Source organism: Tamandua tetradactyla, chromosome 15 (assembly GCF_023851605.1).
Source record: "Tamandua tetradactyla isolate mTamTet1 chromosome 15, mTamTet1.pri, whole genome shotgun sequence".
NCBI classification, from domain to species: domain Eukaryota; kingdom Metazoa; phylum Chordata; class Mammalia; order Pilosa; family Myrmecophagidae; genus Tamandua; species Tamandua tetradactyla.
Window position 1 is genome coordinate 76870599 of NC_135341.1, and position 22487 is coordinate 76893085.

The 22487-nt window shown below is 38.5% G+C and overlaps 1 protein-coding gene across 1 annotated transcript in view; it reads left to right on the top strand.

The window, feature by feature from the left end:
- The window catches only part of TMEM108 (transmembrane protein 108), a 349819-nt gene that overhangs the window by 28214 nt on the left and 299118 nt on the right, over positions 1 to 22487 (top strand).

The following is a 22487-nucleotide window of genomic DNA, read 5'->3' on the forward strand; positions in this document are numbered from 1 at the left end:
ATTGTCCACTTTTGCTCTCAGAGCTTGCTCATTATAATTAGTGCATATTAGAGACCACACAGTATTGGTCCTTTTGTTTCTGGCTTATTTTGCTCACCATGTTGTCCTCAGGGTTCTTCCACGTTATTGTGTGTGTCATGAAATTATTCTGTCTTACAGCTGCGTAATATTCCATCCCATGCATATACAACTGTTTATGCACTTATCCTTAGATAGCCATTTGGGCTGTTTCCATCTCTTTGCAATCATGCATAATGCTGCTATAAACATCAGTGTACAAATGCCCATTTGTGTCCCTGCTTTCAGTTCCTCCAATTATATTCCTAGTAAATGAAATACTGGATCATACGGCAATTTTATACTTACCTTCCTGAGGAACCACCAAACCACCTTCCAGAGCAGTTGCACTGTTCTGTGTTTGCACCAACAATTAATGAATATATGTATTTCTCCATATCCTCCCCAGCAGCTGTAATTTTCCTTTTTTTTTCTTTTGATAATGACCATTCTAGTAGATGAAAGATGATATCTCATCGTGGTTTTAATTTGTATTTCCATAATCACTAGTGAAGTTGAACATCTTTTCATATGCTTTGAGCCATTTGTGGTTCCTCTTTGGAAAAGTATCTGTCTATATCTTTTGCCCATTTTTTGATTGGGTTGCTTTTTTGTTGAGTTGTAGTATCTCTTTATATATTCTGGATATTAAACACTTGTCTGATATGTAGTGTCCAAATATTGTCTTCCATTGCATAGGCTGCCTTGATGCTTTTCCTGACCAAGTCCCTTGCACAAAAGTATTCAATTTTGAGGAGATAACCATTTATCTGTTCTTCTGTTGCATGTACTTTGGGTATAAGGTCTAGGAACTGCTGTCTACCACAGATCTTTAAGATATTTCCCTACATTTTCCTCTAAAAGTTTTATGGTCTTAGCTCTAATGCTTAGATCTTTGATCCATTTTGAGTTAATTTTTGTATAAGGGGTAAGATGGAGGTCCTCTTTCATTCTTTGGAAATATAGATATTCAGATCTCCAAGCCACAGTTGTTGAAGAGGCTACTCTGACCCAGTTGAGTTGACTTCACTTCCTTATCAAAGATCAATTGGCTCTAGAGGAGAAGGTCTATTTCTGAACTGTCAGTTTGATTCCATTGGTAAGTACATCTGTTTTTATGCCAGTACCATGCTGTTTTGACCACTGTAGCTTTACTATAGCTTTGTAATATGCTTTAATGTCAGGTATTGTAAGACTCCCATTTCATTTTTCTTTCTCAAGATATTTTTAGCTTTTGGGGCACCTTGCCTTTCCAAATAAATTTGGTTATTGGTTTTTCTATTTCTGCAAAGTAAGTTGTTGGGATTTTAATTGATATTGCATTGAATCTATAAATAAGTTTGGGTAGAATTGACATCTCAACTCTATTTAGTATTCCAATCCATTAACATGGTATGTGCTTCCATTTATTTAGGTCCTCCTTGATTTCTTTTACCAGTGTTTTGGTAGTTTTATGTGTGTGATCTTTAGTGTCATTAGTTAAATTTATTCCTAAATATTTAATTTTTTTGGCTACTATGATAAATGGAATTTTTTCTTGGTTTCACTAGTGTATAGAAATGCTACTGATTTTTGTGTATTGATCTTATATCCTGCCACTTTTCTGTACTTGTTTATTAGCTCTAGTAACTTTGCTATAGACTTTTCAGGACTTTCTACCTATACGAATATTTCTTGTTGATTCTATTTCTCTAGAGAACCCTAACTAATACAAGGATCATGTCATCCACAAACTGAAAGTTTTACTTCTTTCTTTCCAATATGTATGCCTTTATTTCTTTTTCTTGCCCAATTACTCTAGCTAGAACTTCCAGCACAACGTTGAATAACATGGTGACAGTGGGCATCCTTGTCTTGTTGCCGATGTTAGAGAGAAAGCTCTCAGTCTTTCCTCATTGAGTATGATGTTAATTGTGTGTTTTTTGTATATTCCTTTTATCATGTTGAGGAGATTTCCTTCTATTCTTATCCTTTGAATTGTTTTCATCAAGGAAGGGTGCTGGATTTTGTCAAATGCCTTTTCTGCATCAATCAAGATGATCATGTTGTTTTCCCTGTTTGATTTATTGATTTGGTATGTTATAATTAGAATTCACATGTGAAGCTGTCTGGTCCTAAGCTTTTGTTTTTTGGGAAGTTTTTGATGACTGATATAGTCTCTTTACTTGTGATTGGTTTGTTGAGGTTCTCTGTTTCTTCTCAAGTTAGTGTAGGTTGTTTGTGCTTTACTAGTAAGTTGATAGTTTGTTAGCATATTGTTGCTCATATCTCATCTCATTATCTCCATTATTTCTACAGGGTCAGTAGTTATATTCCCCTCTCATTTCTGATTTTATTTATTTGTATCTTTTCTCTGTTTTCTTTGCCAGCCTAGCCAAGGATCCATTGATTTTTTTTTTTATTTTCTCAAAGAACCAACTTCAGGTTTTGTTGACCCTCTCTATTATTTTCATGTTCTCAATTTCATTTATTTCTACTCTAATCTTTGTCATTTCTTTCCTTCTGTTTGCTTTGGAGTTAGTTTGCTATCATTCCTCAACTTCCTCCAGGTGAGTAGTTAAGTCCTCTGTTTTTTCTCTCTCTTCTTTTTTAATATAGGCATTTAAGGCACTCAGTTTCCCTCAGCACTGCCTTTGCTACATCCTGTAAGTTTTGATATGTAGTCTTCTCATTTTCATTTGCCTTGAGATATTTACTGATTTCTCTTGTAGTTTCTTCCTTGACCCACTGTTTTTTTTTTTTTACAAGTTTATTGTTTAGCCTCCATATATTTGTGAATTTTCTGGCTCTCTGCCTGTTATTGATTTCCAACTTCATTCCATTATGATCCTGGAGTATGTTTTGTATTATTTTCATCTTTTTTAATTTATTGAGATCTGCTTTGTGACCCAGTTTTTTTTTTCAAAATTTTTCTGATCTTGTTTTTCTGGTTTTTGCCCTGTCTGTCTGGAAGTTTTTTGATATTGCCTTTTTTTTTTTTTTTTTTGGTCTGTGCAATTGTTTCACACATACCCCCCGCCCCCGCCCAGGGAAGAATTCTCCATTCCCTCTTCCTCCTCAAAGAATGTCAATCTGCTGTTTGTTTTGTTTTGTTTGCCTCTTCATTTTCAGTCTCCTTTCATTACCTCTTGGAATTTTTACTTGGAGGTCTGGCTCTGGAAGAAGAGTCTCCTTAGACAGAATCAAATCCAATTAGATTTTTCAAGACAAGGAGGCCTAGAACTCATAAAGAGGGTGTAATCAATATCAGTGTTCCCTGAGGGATCAGACCTAGCAGGGCCCCTGTCTGTCATGTGAAACTTTTTAATTCTGTGCATTTCCTGTCCCCAGCAAATGTGCTTGTCAGCCTGCTGCTCCCCACTGGTACAAAGTGATATTGTGCCCTTAATTCTCAGCAGACCCTGTCCCTGAGCATGGTTGAGACAGAGACCTAAATAACAGTCACTACCTGTGGTGGCCCTTCCCCCCCTCTCTTTTGGGGGTAGGAGGTTAGGAGCTGTTCTTTAGCCACCTATTCCTTTCAGTCTGGAGAAGTTAAAGGTCTCTCCAGTGGTCCCCATTTCCCCGCTACTGGGAAAGTGTTTGAAGCAGGCTGGGTTCCAGTGTTTGTAGGTTAAAGCTGTTATGTGTTTTGAGATAGGGTGGCCTCTCTTTTCTGTAGGTTGAAATAATTATTTTGCTGGGCCCTCCCCCTACTCTTTTCTTGGGGAAGACTTGCCCTTTAGAAAACTCCCTGTCTGATGAGTTTGTCTCTCAGTCATTCCTTAATTTCACCCTTGCCTGGGGCAATGTGGAAAATTGAGAGTACTTGCTGCTTTCTTTAATGGGCTGCTAAAAAGTTTAAAAAAAAAAAGAAAAGAAAATCCTTTTCAGAGCCAGTCCCCACCCTACACCCCCACCCCCCAGGTTCTCCAGTCAAAAGCCAGTGGTCTACCCAGCTATATTTACCTCTTCCTGTATTCTCAGCCAACTCCAAAACCCTCTGGTTTTTCATCAGCCTCACCTCTTCACTGCTGGGGAGAAATCGCCCAGTTTCTTTTCATATTTGCCTTATAGTTTTATCTGTACTCTGAGCTTGTATTCAATAGTCCGAATTTGTTCATCAAATCTGCAATTGGAGCTTAGTTGAGCTCTCCTTCTCTTGCTCCTAGAAGAGAGGGCTTCTATTTCCAGCCAGAGAGAGACTACCATGCCAGTGGGGAAAGGCATCAGCTTCCACAATGTGGAAGAAAATTTACTTACAGTTTTGTGCTGTGATCTCAGCCCTTCCACCTGTTCCAAGCTGGTGTACAATGTGTGTCTGATCACAGAAGTCCCCCAAACAATTGTTCCAGACAGTTCCTATCTATTTATTAGTTCCCTATGCTGCCATCTTACTCCCCGACTATCTTTTTTTTTTGTATTGAATAATCTATATTGTGTTAGGAACTCTGCGAGAAGATTGCATTGAAAGCCCTACCTCTGTTGAGCTCATCTTTGTATCCAACCATCTTTCAAATATTTTGAAAGTACCTTCTGTGGACCAGTCATCACAGGGAAGAGAGAAACAAAGTCTCTGTCCCTGTACATCTCACATTTTGTGTACATGCCAGCTAACTTCTAATAGATTGGTGGAGTCTTTTGCCTCTTATGATACTTCGAGTTGCCTGTGTGTGTGGTGCTACTCCTGTTCTGGCCATCCTTCAGCAGTTATTGCTTTATACCAGCCTGGGCCACTAGTTCAAGGCAGGTGCTTGGGTATAACTGATGCTTTGTTTTATGGTCATGTCTCACGTTTTTCATTTTATACTAGAATTCTGTCAGATGTAGTTACTTACCAGTACTAGGGATCCACAGTTCTCAGTAAATAAAGTAGTTTTGTAGTAAAGGTAGGAGGTGATGTTCTTGAGCATTCGCTCTATCTATGCCAGGCATTCTTCTAGGAGAATTTCTTATGTTCTCTTATGTGATCCTCACAGCATCCATGAAGTGTGCTATTATTGTTCCTATTTTACAGATAAGGAAATTTAGGAAATACAGGGATTCTATATTTGTAGAACAGAATTTCAAAAATCAAAATCTGCCTTTTTGGCATCCTTTTCTTTCAAACTGCCACTAAGCATTATCTCACTTGATCTGATACAGCTATCTCCATTGGTTCACAGGGGAAGGGAGGCAAATAAGGGTGATCACTGTTCCATGGTTCCTCCACAGGTTAAGAAATGTAGAGTACTTGAAGCCAGGGGTTCTGATTCCTGGTCCAAGACTCTTCCTCCAGAAACATGCTGCCTTCTTGCTGCTCATGAGACCAGCAGATCCATATTAAAGACTTGAACCTCTTGATTTGAATTGAAGAGATTTTGGAATCTTGGTAACTTTAATCAGTAACTGGACGAATGTTATAATGTAACGTGTTCATATCCATTCCTTTTAGTCTAGATTCTAGACCTCCAATTTAGTTGCTGCTCCTTTGCTTGAATCAAGTATCTGGATCTGCCCTTGTTAACAGTTGTTAAACAAAAAGCCAGGTCTGTGTAAAAAGAATCAGTACTGATTAGGAAATAAAACGTTAACAGTTTGCTGTGGCTAAAAAGAAAGAACTCCCCAAAATTTATCTGTCATTTTGATTTATTCTTTCATCCTTTGTAGTACATTTTCAGGGTCTCAGAGAAGCTCATCTGTCTACAAAGGTGCTAGGGAAGCATCTTGTTTTATATATGATGAAAATGGAGAGAGCGTTTCTTTTGACAGAAAACTTCACTTCTTGTTACTGAAAACAGTCACAACAGTCATTATGTCTGGCTTTCAGAGATTTCCTGGAGTTAGGAGAACAATAGGCTGTTAAAATGGCAATGTCAGAACATTCAGCAGTTTTATAATGAGTACCAAGGGGAATTTTTTCCTCTTCAGTTTGTAAGAAAAAGGTAGGAGGAATATTTGAGAGGCTGGAAATAATATGGAAATATACCTAAATATCCTTTTTTTAAAAAATGGAGTATTCTTTCCAGCCTTTGAAAGTTGAAGAAAAAAATTTTATAGCATAGTTCCCATTTTCCCAATTGATGATGACTAAGGGAAATTTCTCGTTAGGTGTCCCTTTCTGCATTTTAGGTAATTCCCCAAAAGACACATTTGAAACTTTTTGTCGTTTTATTTAATTAAACATTATTTAGGATTTTTGGATCCAGTTTATTTGTTCTTTCTTTTTTATATTTTACAAAGTTTCTGGGGTTTTTGAGTTCTAATTTAGCAACTGGAGTTATTTCTACACTCCCCTTCATCTCTGAAAAAAATGATTCAAGTATCAGGAGGAGATGTTTATTTTGTCTTGTTTTTTATTATTGCGATGCATATCTGCGTTTATCCACAATTTTATCTTAATTTCACCCTAATATGATTTCTTAATTCTATTTGACATGTAATAAAGTTTTGATATATTTGCCTTATCCAGTACATAAAAAGCACAAACTTAGTGAACAATTTATATGAGCTGCTTCTTTCAGTTCCGCAGTGTCTTGTTTATCACTAAAGGCTGTGGCTGATTTTAGAGACTCCTGTGTTAGTTACTTAGCGATAGCTGAGTAGTAAAAACAATCTGCTGGCATTATTTAATTGGAATGAAAATTTAAAAACCTAATAATTCAAAAGCAATTGCAAATTATTAACACACTTTTAAAGTATGAGTAAGACACACCTTGGTTTAAAATTTAATCAACACTATGAAAAGTTTAAAAGAGAAAATAAGAGTTTTTCTTTCTCCCTATGCTCTGATTCCTAGTATCATTCCTTAAAGATAACTAGTATAAAATTTCTATGACTCTTTTTTTGAAATGTTTAAATGCCCTATTCATATATAAGCATGTATATATATGTGTGTGTATATAAGTATATACACATATACACATGTTTTTATATATGAATCAAATGTGGACTGTTGTGCAATATACTTTTTAACTTAGCAATACATATTGGATATCTGCCTATATTAATTCATGCAGATTCACCACATTTTTTTTTCACTTTTTATTTTGAAATATTTTCAGACTTGAAGGACAGTTTTGTTTTTTTTTTTAAATACAACTATGGGCAGAGAACTCCAACATATCTCCCACCCAGATATCTGGATCCATAACTTTTAATGACTTACCACATTTGCTATATCATTTTCTTTCATTGTCTCTCTTTCTCTCTTCTTTGTCTTTCTCTTATCTAGCTCCCTTTTTCTCTTTCTGTCTATTGACTTTCTAAACATTTGAAAGTAGCTTGTATACATCATGCTCCTTGGACACGTACAACTTTTTCCATGTACTTTTCCTGAGAACAAGGATATTGACTTATGTATCCACCTTAAGTGTAGTTATCAAGTTCAAGAAATTTAACGTTATATAAAGCTTATAGTCTGTACTCCATGTTTTCATATGTCCTGTAACATCCTTTTGAGCATTTTCTCCTCCATTTTTATTAGACCCAGTCTGGGATCATGCATTGCCATTAGTCGTTATCTCTTTAATTGCCCTTTCTTTTTTTTAATTGTGCATATATACAACATGAACTTTCCCATCTCAGCCACTCCAGTCATATAATTCAGTGGGATTAATCACACTGACAATATTGGGCTACCCTTATCATCATCCATTGTCATAACTTTCTCATGATTCTAAACAGAATCCCTATACCATTGTGCATTAACTCTCCCTGCTCCTTCCTCCCCTGTCCTGGTTACCTGCACTCTACTTCCTGTTTCTGTGAATTTGCATATTCTAGCTATTTCATATGAGTAGAATTATACAATGTCTGTCCCTTTGCATCTGACTTATTTCATTCAATGTGAAGTCTTCAGAACTTACCCATTAAGTATTGTGTATCAGAACTTCATTCCATTTTAGGGCTGAGTAATGTTCTGGTGTTCTGTAGGAGACCTTTATGAGCTACCTCCTCTACACATGCCAGTTGCATGTGGAGCCAGTGAAGGGTTGGAGGAGGAGCCAGTCAGGGTGCCATTAGGAGGACTTCCTTCCATTTTGAGTTGCCTTTTTCTTGATTCAGTGCTTGCCCTCTTACTGCAAACGTTTAGCTGTTTTGTGTAGCTTTGAGAAAGATGATTCTGCCAGCTCTTATTTGTTGCTTAAAGCTTCTGTGCAGTGATGGAGCTCTGAAGTGGCTCACTCCGCCATCTTGATGACCAGTGTATTAGGGCTTCTAGAAAACAAAAGCAACAGGAGATATCTGTAAATTTTAATATATTTTAATAAGAATTATTTCATGCAACTATAGAGATGGGCAAGTCCAAATTCAGTTGGGCAGACCATAAGTGGTAAGCTCCGATGGAGGCTTCCAGTGAATTCCACAGGAGAAATTGTTTGGCTGAACTAGAGATGGAAATTCTCTCTTGTGACTGCTGGAATCACCACTTTTCCTCATGAAGCCTTCAAGTGTTTGGATGAGACATCTCTTATTGTTGAAAACAGTCTTCTCAGTTGATTGTAGATGTAATCAGCCATAGGTGTAAACAGCTTACCAGTGATTTAAGTCCATGGAATATCTTCATGGTAACAATTTGGCCACCGCTTGCTTGACCAAACAACTAAACACCATAATCTGGCCAAGTTGACATATGAACTTAACATCACAACCAAAAACTCTTGATCAAACCTCATTTTTAATGGCTGTGTAGTATTCCTTCATGTTGGCATGCCATGATTTAATTTGTCTTCTGTTTATTAATATTAAGATTATTTCCAGTTTTATCCTGTTGCAAATAATACTGTGATAAACACCATAAGTTATATCTTTTTGCATTTTTGTAAATATATTTGCTGGATAAGTTCAAAGCAGTAGACTTTCAGGTGAAAGTGTATACATTTTGACATCACTGAATACTGCCAAGTTGTCCTATAAAATGAGTGTAACTTACTTCTGTTTTAGTTCTCTAGGCTTCTTAAAGCAATGCCATGAATAGTTTCCATGAACAATGGGAATTTATTTGCTTACAGTTAGAGTCTGGGAAAATGCCCAAATCAAGGCATCATCAAGGTGATGTTTTTTTTTCCCAAAGACCAGCTGTTGGAGATCCTTGGCTCCTCTGCCACATGACAGCATCTGCTGGTCTCGTCCTTCTCCTGTGGGTTTCATTGATTTCAGCTTCTTGCTTCCAACTTCTTGCTTCCATGACTTTGTTTCTCTCTCTCTCACCATTCATTCCATTTATAAAGAACTCCAGTAATGGATTCAGACCAATTCTTAATGAGGTGGGTCACGCCTTAACTGAAGTAGTCTCATCGAAAGGTTCTGCTTACGATAAATTTACACCTACAGGAATGGATTGACGTTAGGAACGTTTTTCTGGGGTACGTACAGCTTCAAACCACCACAACTTCCATCAGTAGTGTTTAAGGATGTCTATTTCTTCCCATCCTTGCCAGCACTAAATGTGATAGAAATCTGAATTTGCAAAAATATGATGTATGAAAAGATCTTATTTTAATTTATGTCTTCAGTTGCTGTTGTGCTTAAGGTTTGTTTCAACAAACACTTACTGAACACTTACTGTATGTTATCTTGTTGAAATAGGATCTTGGGGTCAAAAATTGTCCTTGTCTTTGAAGAGCCATAGAAGTGAATAAAAAGTCTTTTTTAGAAGATATCCAAAGACAGCAAGCATAGACAGCATTTGCTCCCTTCCAGCAGAAAGAAGTTATTTGATAAAGTGTGTGCAGCGTACACCCATGTTGACTTAAATACTATTCTTGGGTAAATAGGATGCTCTCTCCTTTTGTATCAGTGGCTTGGCTTTCTTTGTGAAAGGCAGTTGGGTGCGGCTCACAGTGGAAACACTTACTGTTTTTCTCCATGACCTGGCTTGATTGTCTCTTTGGTGTTCTTAAGAGCAAGCACCCACTATTGGCCTCTGGTCTGAAAGGACACAAGACAAGTATGGAATCCTATTAGAAGTATACACCAGAGGACTTGAGAAATTTAGTTAATTCCTTTTCAAGCTGTAGACTGTATTTCATTTTAGGGTACCTGTGCTGGTTTGAAATTATGTATGGACCCAAGAAGAGCCATGTTTTAATCCTAATCCCATTTTGTAAAGGCAGCCATTTCTTCTAATCTCTATTCAGTATTGTATGTTGAAACTGTAATTAGATCATCTCCCTGCAGATGTGATTTAATCGAGAGTGGTTGTTAAACTGGATTAGGTGATGGCATGTCTCCACCCATTTGGGTGGATCTTGGTAAGTTTCTGGAGTCCTATAAAAGAGGAAACATTTTGGAGAATGAAGGAGATTCGGAGAGAGCAGAGAATGCTGCAGCACCACAAAGCAGAGAGTTCACGAGTCAGCGACCTTTAGAGATGAAAAAGGAAAACACCTCCTGGGGAGCTTCATGAAACTGGAAGCCAGGAGAGAAAGTTAGCAGATGACTCCATGTTCACCATGTGCCCTTCCACCTGAGAGAGAAGCCCTGACTGTGTTCACCATGTGCCTTCTCACTTGAGAGAGAGACCCTGAACTTCATCAGCCTTCTTAAACCAAGGTGTCTTTCCCTGAATGGATGCCTTTGATTGGACATTTCTATAGACTTGTTTTAATTGGTACATTTTCTCTGCCTTAGAACTGTAAACTAGCAATTTATTAAATTCCCCCTTTTAAAAGCCATTCTGTTTCTGGTATATTGCATTCCGGCAGCTAGCAAACTAGAGCAGTACCCCAATTAGGTTATGGCTCTTTGGGTATTTCTTCATATTTCACTGAAAGAAAAAAATATGGACAGCAGTATCAGTCATTTGGGACTGAGTTGGTTCCTAATATCAACATGACCTAAAATGATTAAAGTAGAATCTAGGTGCCTGCCTATAAAATAAATCAACAGGAGAGTCCAAAGTATTTGACATAATGAATGGATAAACTTAATTTTCTGAGTGGGGGCAGCTATAGATAATTTGACTGCCCTTAGAGCTGAAACCTAAGGTTCTCTAAGAGTTGAAATTCCTTGGGAGTCAGCCCAGAGTGAACCTGTTAGAACTGTCCATTCTCAGGCTGTTACCTGAGAATGTGGACATTTTTTACCTTGCGCTAAGAGAAATTCCAGTTTGCCCAATAGCAGTGTGTGCTCCAGGCCAGTCCCCAATGAGGTGGACTTGGGCAGCTGCCCTTTCCACAGCCAGCCAGCCCCTAAGCGTGTTTCAAAAGATAAAGAGAAAAAAGCCAAATCCTTTTAGAGGAACTGGAGGAGGCTATTAGTTGCTAGGCAAGTTAAAGTAATTCAGTGTCCTTGCCAAACGAATAGGGAGCTTTCAGGGAAGGAAAGTGAGATGGTGGTGCATGTTGGTTGCCATAGGAATGTTTCCCTGATTGGAATAAGACCACAGAGTAGGCAGAGGAAGGTGGAGCATCTATGGTTCTTTCTGTTTGAGGATAGGAGCCCAGAGTGGGCAGTGAAACTGAGGTAAGCTTTGGGAGGAAGGAGTGAAGCCTAAGGTTCTTTGGGGGCAAGGGTGTGAGAAAGTTGTATAATGAATGCATCCTCAGATGAGACAGAGGAGATGAGAGCCTAGCTGCCATTTGAAACTAAAGGTTTCTGAAGCTGAAAACAGGGACAGAAGAAAGAGTAATTTAACTCAGGAAAATTACACGATGAACTCTAGTGATCTGCAACTTTGTTGGAGAAATTGCAATCTAGAATTAAATCAGGGTGGATTCACATTAGACTCTGAAAATAAACACAGGTCTAAATTAAGCAGAGATTTAAAATAGTGAAATCTAGCGGAAGAAGATATTTAATTTAAAGGTAGGTATTTTTATTTAAACGTTGTACTAGATTATACCTTTATTTTAGTTCATGAAAACAGAAATAGTGAATAAAGATTTGTTAATGAGTTATGCTATTATGTTCATTGAGTTATGTTTTTATAGTTGGAGGAAAAGGCACAATTGTCTGAATTGTGTGCCACCAGTAACAAACCTTGAAGACACCCTCTTGCATGGGCTTAATGGCCGATTAGCAAGCACTCTGGGCACTTGGTAGCAGCTTCCAGAATGACAGCTCAGGGCTCAAGAGAAAATAAGTGATTTTTAGCAAATGTTGGACCTTGAACTTGCTGTTTAACTTCACCAGCTCTTAAAATGGTAATAATAGGTACCCTTGTCTTATTTAAATGGTATGAGCATGGATGCTGTTTTCTTTGAATAAAATTTCTCAGGGAGTGGTATAAGATACCAGGGCGCATGCTATGGTAGCAGCAAGCTGAGTTGTCACTTAGTAATGGTTTAGCACAAACGTTTTCAATTTTTTAGGTCACAGTCTTATGATTTTCTTAAAGGGGAAACTGATAAAATTTTACTTGTATGTATGAGATACGTGTAAATTTATTATCATTTGTTATATATTTCATTCATGGTCAAAGGACATCTAAAATAGTTTCTCCTTTAGAATGTGTGTATGTGGATTATATATAATTGTTTCTTTCCTTTTAATGTGATTTCTTTTGAGTCGTGGGTCCAGAAGACTAAAGAGATGTGATATATCATTTTTTTCAAGTATTTGAATTCTAGTAATTCAAAAATACATTGAATGCTGTGAGACTCCGATTAGAGATCATGCTGTTTTCCATTTCAGGGCTTGATTCCTTGTCAGTTATCTTGGTCTGAATTCCAGTGTCATTTTTTTTCTTTAAATTGAGCAGATGCTGCCTGACTGACTCAAATTAAGTCAACTCAGCTAAGGCAAATTTGTAAAGGAAATGCCAAATTTTAATTTACTGGGAGAATGTAATCTAATAAGAAAAACTATCTTCAGATGGTATAGCCTTTCCCTAGTATGATTTTGACAAAGAAGCCAAAATATGCACAACCTAAAATGTTCTTAAAAAAATGAAAGTGCAGTTTTTTATTTAGACTTTGTAGAATCTAGAGTAGCATTGTTCTGTTAAAATATGTGAACCTCAAATATAAGCCTATATGTAATTTAAAATTTTCTAGTAGTCACAGTAAGAAAGTAAAAAGGAACAGATATAATTGATTTTAATAATATATTTTATTTAACTCAGCATATTCAAAATATTAGCATTTTAACATCTAATCAATATAAATAATTTTTATATAGTTTAAATTATTTTTCATATTAAGTCTTCAAAATGCAGTGTATATTTTCCACTTGCAGCACATCTCAATTGGCTTGCTAATTTTCAGTAAAAATACTTACTTTATATTTAGATTGAAATTTATAATTAAAAAAGTAAATTCACATAGCCTAGTCATTCTGAACATTCATGTTTTCCGATACAGAATCAAATTTTTTTTTTTTGAAAAGACAATTATGAAGCTTTATTGAGCAAGAGCAACATGTGTGTGGAGCAGAGCCAGAAAGCAGCACCAGTTCAAGGAATGGGGCTTAGGCACAGCTTATATGAGCTGTCTGGGGCTTGGGTTGCCTTGGGAGGGGGAGAGGGTGTTACTAGGTTTCAGAGTGGGATATCCTTGGACACTGCTGGCCAGTTCAGATACCACGGAAGCAGGATGTTTGTCAGCGGATTTCCGTGGCTAGTTTAACTGGTTCTTTCTGGCCTTTTGGTTCCTGTAGCTGCAGAAATGTCCTGGGCACGTACAGACCACGGGTATGTCAAACTGGAGCAGCTTCTCAGCTCGTTTCACTGGATTCAGTCATCTTAGTTCTCCCCTGGATAGTGTGGGTGCTTGAGCAAATCAAGATGGTTCATGCAGTTCTTAACCATCCTGTTTTCACATTCCCTCCTTTTGGTTGAGGGGGTCTCAAGACTTCCCAAAGACCAAGGGGGATTATCTTTTTGGTTAAAACTTTAGTAACCGAAGGAGATAGGTGAGACAAAAAAGAGTCCAGTGGCTCTTGTTGGGCCACAAAGTCTGTGAACTACCAGAGGATTGTAGGGCCAAAGGAAAGCAGGCACACAAGCACAGTCAGGGCGAGATCAGGGAATATTACCAAGCACCTATAGGCAGAAAGCCCTTCATGGATTCCCAGAGGTCCTCTGGACAAAGGTTCATGTTGTGTAACCATTTGACCTGTCTGAAGATTTCCTGAATATTCATCTCAACCTGTCCAGAGATGTTAATCCAGATACAACAGAAAGTGTTGGCAATGGCCCATACACTGCCTTCTTCAGCTAAAAGGTAATCAGGGATTAGTTGATTATCCATGGCTGCATTGCCTAGAGATTTTAAGGAGATTTGCAGGCCTTGGAGTGACTCACCAGTCTGCTCATGGGTTTCAAGCTTAGAGGTAAGGTTAAAGAGACTGTTCATGACAGGCAAAGCTACTACCCAGGACACCTTCAGTTCCAGCAAGAATGAGCCCAATGGCTCTTCAGGACTAGTTTGATTTTGTGTGGAACTCAGAGTTTGTATATTTGAGATGCCCAACCCTACAGCTCCAGTAACTACAGTTTGGTATAATTAGAGAATAACATTATTAGCCTAGTTACTTGAAACAGTGGGACAGGTAACAGGATGAGGAAGAGTACTGAAGGGTTTGAAGTATGGCTGTTATCTATATGGTTATATGACTATATGACATATATGACTATATGACTATATGGCTGTTGAGTATATGGTTAAGACAGTGGAAGAGAGCTCTTTGAGAGCAGTTGCAGAGAAAGACATGCAGGAGGCAAGGAGACGTAACAGCATAATGGGAAGACTTAAAAGAGGATTCATTCTAAGGGGGGGGGCTGCTGTGAGATTATATTGAGTGCAGTTGGAAATGAGGGAAGAGGGTCTGAGCCAAACAGTTCTATGTCTTGATAGGCAGAGTCTTTGGCATCAGCCTCAGTAAGACTTAATGTCTTACTCATACATTTATAGTGGTTCTGTGGCTGGTGCTTGATAGGGCAAAGAGATAGTCAGCTATTTGGAAATGAGAGTCTTAATTTTTCAGCTGGCTAGACTAGGAAACAGGGGATTAGCATTTTTAACTCGCAGCAAATGAGGCACAGAAAGTGGTGTGTTGAGGCTGGAGATTTGGAGCCAGATGGAAATGCTAGAGAGGGGAACCTCAATAGGTATGGCATTGGAACTTTGGGGGTTGGCATGGCAGATCTAACATTCAGTTATTTTCTCCAGTAACTACAGTTTGGTATAATTAGAGAATAACATTATTAGCCCAGTTACTTGAAACAGTGGGACAGGTAACAGGATGAGGAAAAGAACTGAAGGGTTTGAAGTATGGCTGTTGACTATGAACTTGTAAATGAGAATGGTTTAGCTTAAGGAGAACAGATGTGGAATGACACGCTTACTAAAATTCAGAGAAGGGTAGAGATGCTGAGCACAGCCAGAGTGAGATCACAAGGTCAGCAAGGATCTTTTGGTTCTCTGGGAGGATGGCTGTGCATTTAAACTGACCAACAAGAAAGAAAAGATTTTGAGTATACACAGTCCACATTTAAAAGCAGCTACTTCCAGTGTCCCAAGTTCAGATCCATGGTCTTGAGAAAGCAGTCTGCTTCTCATGGCCAAGGCTTCTGGACCTTACTACATCATAAGGTCAGGTCTCCAGTGGGTTCAGAGGTCCAGGCAGTGGGTGGAGTTTTCCTTAGAAGTGACAGATGTATCCCAAGAGTTGACACCTCTCAGCCTTGCTGCAGTGGAAATAGTCAGGGGAACTAGGGATGGTCCTCTCCAGCATGGCTCAAGAGAGTGTTTTCTTAGGTGACGCATCCAATATACCCAGTCACTGTGATGCCCTAGGAGGTCTGGGGCCACTGGTGGAGCTGTAGAGAGAGATTCAGAAACAGGCTTGTGTAAAATGGATATCACTTGGGAAAACTTTTGGCAGTGAAAAAACAGAATGGCTTTGTTCTCCAGCTTTTGGGCCCATGGAAAAAGTGGCATTAGTCTTCCAGTGATTACTTCATAAGGGGACAGTTTATGTGACTCAAAACGTCTTCCTCAGAGACTCATGAGAACAAGATGCAGAACTCTTGTCCAGGGCAGGGAGAACTGTTGAGTAATTTTTGCTAACTGAGGCCTAATGACGCCATTGGTATATTCCACTGAGCCTGAAGACTATGGGTGATAGGTGCAGTGGAGCTGCTGTTAAGACTGAGAGGAAGACACCAACCCTGCGAAGGGCTGACTTGTAAATTGAGTACCTTTATTGCTTTGGACTCCTCTAGGAACACCCACCAGGGAATGATTTCTATTACAATTTTAGCTATAGAAGTAGCTGTGGTCTTTCTTACTGGAACAGCTTCAACCTACTGAGAAAACACACAGACCATAACCAGGCAGTACTTATAGCCTTGACAGAGAGGGAAGTGGATGAAGTCAATTTGCCATACCTCAGTCAGGTCTCTAGCAAGGGGAAACTTGCCAGCTGGCGGCAGGAAGGGTTGGAAGGCTTTATGGTGGTGACAAATTGTGCTTGCTGGGCAGCTTTCCCGAATCTCCCCCACCAGTATTTTCAGGCTAGTTCGTTGAGTTTTTTGGCCCCCAACGAGTATGGTAATGTAGGAATCTCATCATTAGAAATGCACACACTTATCATAAATCTATCAAATGTTCACTTTAAAATTTAAATTTAACTACAATTAAAATGAAAATTAAATTTAAAATTTAGTTCTCTGTTGCACTAACACATTTCAGGCACTCAGTAGCCACATGTGGTTAGTGGCCTCTGTGGTGGACAGTACAGAGAGAGGACTGCTTGGCTCCCCTAGTCTCTTTTTTACCCTCTACATACCTCTCAGATTTGGAAGACCTGACTAAGAAATCAAATGAATAGAGGATCTCTGCTTTATAAGCATGAACTGCAGACAAACAGTTCACCTTCTTAAAAGGAAATTCCTTTCAAGCCATATTGGAACCTGTCTGGCAAGGAGTTATCTATCTTGTAGACCACACTCTCTCCACCCTTGCCCCCAAATGCACCCTCATTGTCTTTCCAACAGATAAAAACGTGCCAACATTGACAGCTTGTCTCCCTTAGGCTCCCCTTGTCCTCTAGCCAGGCTGGCTCATTTCCATTTCATCGGTGTATTTCCTGGTTTTAGACTTCTCTTTATCTTTTCATTGTTTCAGTTTCCATGTTTGTTTCTAATTTCTGTTTTACCTTAGTGAAGGATTTCAATGGCCAAGTTCCAGTTTAATTCCCAGTTAAGATGTTTCTATCAAGGTCCGTGTGTTTAAGGTAATGGGAACAAGAACAGTTTTCTCTTTTGCCCCTTTCTCTAGATTTCTAATGGCTAGGCCACAAAACCTCACTCTCCCATTCACTTATGAACATATCTTTCTTTGGGCTCATCAGGGTTTAGGATCCCTGTCAGTGAATCAGTTAGACATGTTACCTTTTAGGACTGCTTTGTCCCTATAAATAGTGGAGGACTTGGGAAATACTAATATCAGGAAGGTAGGTGATGACTTGGAAAGTAAAGACTTTCCTTAGCCTTGTCAGAATTTTTTTGCTCAGCACCTTGGTTGGGTTTGAAACTTGCTCAATACATAGTGTAATAAAAACTGATTCACAGTAGATTATAGAGCACAGAAGTTGTCATTTCTTATTGGGTACTTGCCACCCGCAAGGGTTCACTAATGACAATGTTGAGACTCATCTTCCGTGTTCTGGAAGATATAAAGTAAAAAGCACTTACTGAGGCTTTCTAGATCCGAAGAATGATGTATTATCCCTAGAAATGGGCTCTTGACCATTTCCTCTTCAAGAAAGCCAGCTTGGAAATTGTTAAGTAAGTATTGGGACTGTTAAGTCGTTTTCTCTTAATCTAAATAGGAATTTGTATTGTACCCCTTTCTCAGTACTGTCATAGAATTTTAGAGACAATTAATGACTCTGTGGAATGGTATTACCCCAGTGAGAGCCACAGAACTCAGATGCCAATACCGTATCTATGGATGAGTATGATATTAGGAAGCCATTAAATTGCTCTGGGCCTCCCTTCTCACCTGTTAGTGAGAGTGTTAGACTAGATGACCTTGAGGCCCCTCTCAGCCCTCACATGATATGATCCATCCCAGAGCTTCTCAGATAAAGAACTAAAGGCTTGCACAGTCACTTCCCAAGAACCATAGCAAGGGAGTGGCAGGTCTCTGATTCTCACAGTTCTGTACTTTGTCCACAAGGAGCTTTACCGTGCACTTAGAGGTGTAGCTTGAACCAAATAAAGATATCCAGAAAATTGATTATTTCTTTGTTCTTTTCATAACATCTTTCATTTTGTCTGCTCATATTTTGAGATTGCCAGCCCAAACATCCAAAACCCTTGGGCTGCCTGATTTAGCTTCCTTCACATAAAGAAATAATTCAGCTCAGATATCTCTATAGCATAAAGTTCCACAGTGACCTTTAGAAGAAAAAAAAATGTGTTCTTTGCTGTTGAAGATGCATGGTAACAAAGGAAAAAGCAGTAGCTGGTATACAGAGTTGAATTTGCTGAAATGTTTATTGTAAAAACAGCAAGCAAAAGCACAGCAAAACAGTGGATCCCAGCGAGCTGCCATTGTTGAAGTTTCCCATGTTGGTTGGAGATTATGGTATCAAACCTGTTACTTTTATGTGTTGAAGTCAGAGCATATGGATAAGAAGCTGAGCCTGACTTGGCTTGGGAGTTGTGCTGGTTTGAAACTGTTATTTATCAAGAAAAGCCATGTTCTTCTAATCCAGGTGCAGACCTACTGTGGGTGGGGCCTTTTGATTAGGTTGTTTTCATGGAGATATGACCCTGCCCATTCTGAATTGGTCTTAATCAGCTCTACTGGAGTCCTTTATGAAGGAAGCGGTTCTAGTCTGCTAGCTGCCGGAACGCAATACACCAGAAATGAAGCGGTTCTTAAAAAAGAGAATTTAATAAATTGCTACTTTACAGTTTTAAGGCTGAGAAGATGTCCCAATTAAAACAAGTCTATAGAAATGTCCAATTTAAGGCATCCAGGGAAAGATACCTTGGTTCAAGAAGGCTGATGAAGTTCAGAGTTTCTCTCTCAAGTGAAAGGGCACGTGGTGAACACAGTCAGTTTCTCTCTCATCTGGAAAGGCACATGGTGAACACGGTCAGGGTTCCTCTCTCATCTGGAAGGGCACATGGTGAACACAGTGTCATCTGCCAGCTTCTTCTCCTGGCTTCCTGTTTCATGAAGCTCCCCGGGAGGCATTTTCCTTCTTCATCTCTAAAGGTCGCTGGGTGGTGGACTCTGCTTCTCATGGCTATGTTGTTCTGCTCTACTCTCTCTGAATCTCTCATTCTCCAAATGTTTCCTCTTTTATAGGACTTTATAAACTAATCAAGACCCACATGAATGGGTGGAGACATGTTGTTACCTAATCCAGTTTAACAACCACTCTTGATCACATCACATCTCCAGGTAGATGATCTAATTACAGTTTCAAACATACAATGCTGAATAGGAATTAGAAGAAACGGTTGCCTTTACAAAATGAGATTAGGATTAAAACATGGCTTTTCTAGGGGACATACATCTTTTCAAACCAGCACCAAAGCATTTTGGAGAGAGCTCAGACACAGACCTTTGGAGATGCAAAAGAAAACGCCCCAGGAGACACAGATGCTGAGAGGGCCATTTGAAACTAGAAGCCAGGAGAGAAGCAGACATCACCATGTCCCTTCCTATGTGAAAGAGGAACCTGATGCCAGCTGCCTTTCCTTCAAGAAGGTATCCTCTTGTTGATGCCTTACTTTGGACATTTTCATGGCCTTAGAATTGTAATTTGTAACTTAATAAACTCCCTTTATAAAAGCCAAATCATTTCTGGTATATTGCATTACGGCAGCTTTAGTAAACCGAAACAGGAGTGCTCCTTTTAACTGGGGCAAACCCAGAGACCTTCCTACTCCTTTAACCTGTCACTCAGTAAAATAGCCGGGAATGCCAAGGAAAGGAAATTTAGACTTTTGGGTTGCCTGTTGTGTGCCAGACATGCTTTGTGTTTTTTATACGATGGCTCATTTAATTCTGTATCCACCCTGTATGATAGGTATTATTTCCAATTTACTGAACAATGAATGTGATCAGAAAAGCTCTGTAGCATGTGTGGGGTCACACAGTAAGTGAGCAGAGATTTTATTTGGCTCCCAAATCTGGTTACCTTCCGTTAGCATCCAGTAGCAGATGATGATATGTAGACCCCAGTGATTTCATTTTGGTTCATTAAATTTGAGATGAATAAACACATGATACCCTAGAGAAACCTGTATAAGGAGACAAAACTGAAAGGTAGATATGGCCATTGAGTACACTTAATTTATAAGCAGATGTTAACCTGAATCTCAGAGATCCTTTGAAAATATTAAAGCATTTTTTCAAATAAAAGTCTTGTAAACATACTCACTAATGAGCATCATTGGTCAGTGGCAAAAGGTATAATGAATCCTAAATCAAATTTAACTTTCAGAAGTGATGCTTGTTTCCTTTTGGGTAAAATACTAGTGTAGTCATTTTGGCTTATAAAAAAACATGCTGTTTGGGTTAGTGGTTCCAAGTCTTTTATCCTTTGAGCACTGGAGGGCTGACGATTGTTTGCAACTTCCTTCCTATAGATAGGGTGGTTGTTCCAGTTATCTACAGCTGCACAACAAACCACTTAAAAATTTAGTGTGTTAAAGGACAACACCATATTTATTTCATGCAAGAATCTGTAGTCTGAACAGCTTAGCAGGGACAGCTCATCTCTGCTCCACTCAGCATCATTTGGGTTGTCTCTAAGGCAGAGGGCTGAAATCATCTGAAGCTGGCTCAGTCCCATGGAAGCCTGGTCTGGGAAGACTAGAACAGCTGGGACTCCTCAGCTTCTTTAATTCTTCGTGGTCTCTCCAGCACTACAGCTTCAGAGTAGCCAGACTTCTTCCATGCTAGCTCAGGACCCTAAGATACATGACCCAAGAGATATAAAGGCAGGCAGAAACCTCATCATCTTTTATGACCTGCTTTTGGAAAATCACATAGCATCACTCTACTCCATTTTATCCATCAAAGCAAAGGCCACTCAAGTTCTAATGGAAGTCAAAATAGATTCCATCTCTTGATAGGGGAGTGGAAAGTTTATAGAGGAGCATGCAGGACTAAAAATGTTGCTGTGACCATTTTTGGAAAATGCAGTCTACTGTGTAGTAAGCTGTGCTGCAGGTTGAATGCTAGTGCCTGTGCCAGCTGGACCTCTGGGCCTTTGTCTCCCACCCAACAGAACATATTGGCATAAGTGGAATATAATTTATTCCATTATAACTTAATCTGCTATAATTCACATTTTTAAAAAAGGCGACTCATCTGCAAAGTTTTAACTCTTTTTCATTAAAAATATAAAAAACAAAGAATTTGTGACATCCTCATGGATTAAGCTAATGAGGTGGCGAGTTGAGACTTTCTCAAAAATTTCCATCATTTTTTAGCTGATGCCTGTTTAATGTTCCTGAATTGTCATCATTTCTGCTTTTTTTCCTACCTTGTGTGCAGAGGTAAACAGCTGAATATTTATGTAAACAGTACTGCATAGAAACCTCTTCCATTAAATAGTGAAGATAATTGCATTTAAGATGGAATGCTTCTTTAAGGGGTGTCTGCCAGCATTTTATAGCAGCTGTTACCTCCTATTTTGGAAATGAAATCATTATTCAAACCACATTTTTCAAATTTACAAAATTAGTATCTTCTTTCAAACTCTGTGAAATGTGGAAATTCTGTGGCATGGCACAAGACAGACTTATGTGATTTTTGCATTCATTGGGCTGTTGAGTTTGTTTTAGGCTTTTAAAAAAATATTTCATCCATATAAAAGAAAATATTAAAATTTATAGAGAGTTTAAAGAAATTAAAAACATGAATTTAACATGTATGTGGCATCTGAGTTAAGAAGTAAAATGTTACCAGTCCAGTACCTTAGATCCTAGCATATCCCCTCGCCCTCAGAGGTCAAGCTGCCCTGACTTTTGTGTTAATTACTTCCTTTCTTTCCTTTATAATATTGGTATAGTATAATATAACATTATTTCTTTTGTAGTGTTACCATCTACATGGTAAAGTTTTTCATTTGTTTTCATATTTGTACAATGCCTTTAAACACAGTTTTGTTAGATTTCTTCCTAGGTTCTTTGTATTTTTGCTGCACTTGTTAATAGTCTTTAAAACTACCTTTTTTAACAGCTTGTTGCTGAATATAGACATGCAGTTGATTTTTATATATTGATTTTGTGACAGAGATGTGCTAAATCTTACTAATTATAATTTTGATGCTTTTGGGATTTCTACATAAACATATCACTGTAAGTAATGTTTTGTATCTTTTCCAATTTTGTTTTGTTTCTTTTCTTTCTGCTCTGGCTAATGTTGAATGGCAGTGGTGATAGCTGGCACTGATAGCTATATTACAGTTTTTATTTTCATCAGTAGTTGTGATGCTTACTGGTTTTTGTTTTTGTTTTTTTGCATGAGCAGGCACCAGGAAATGAACCC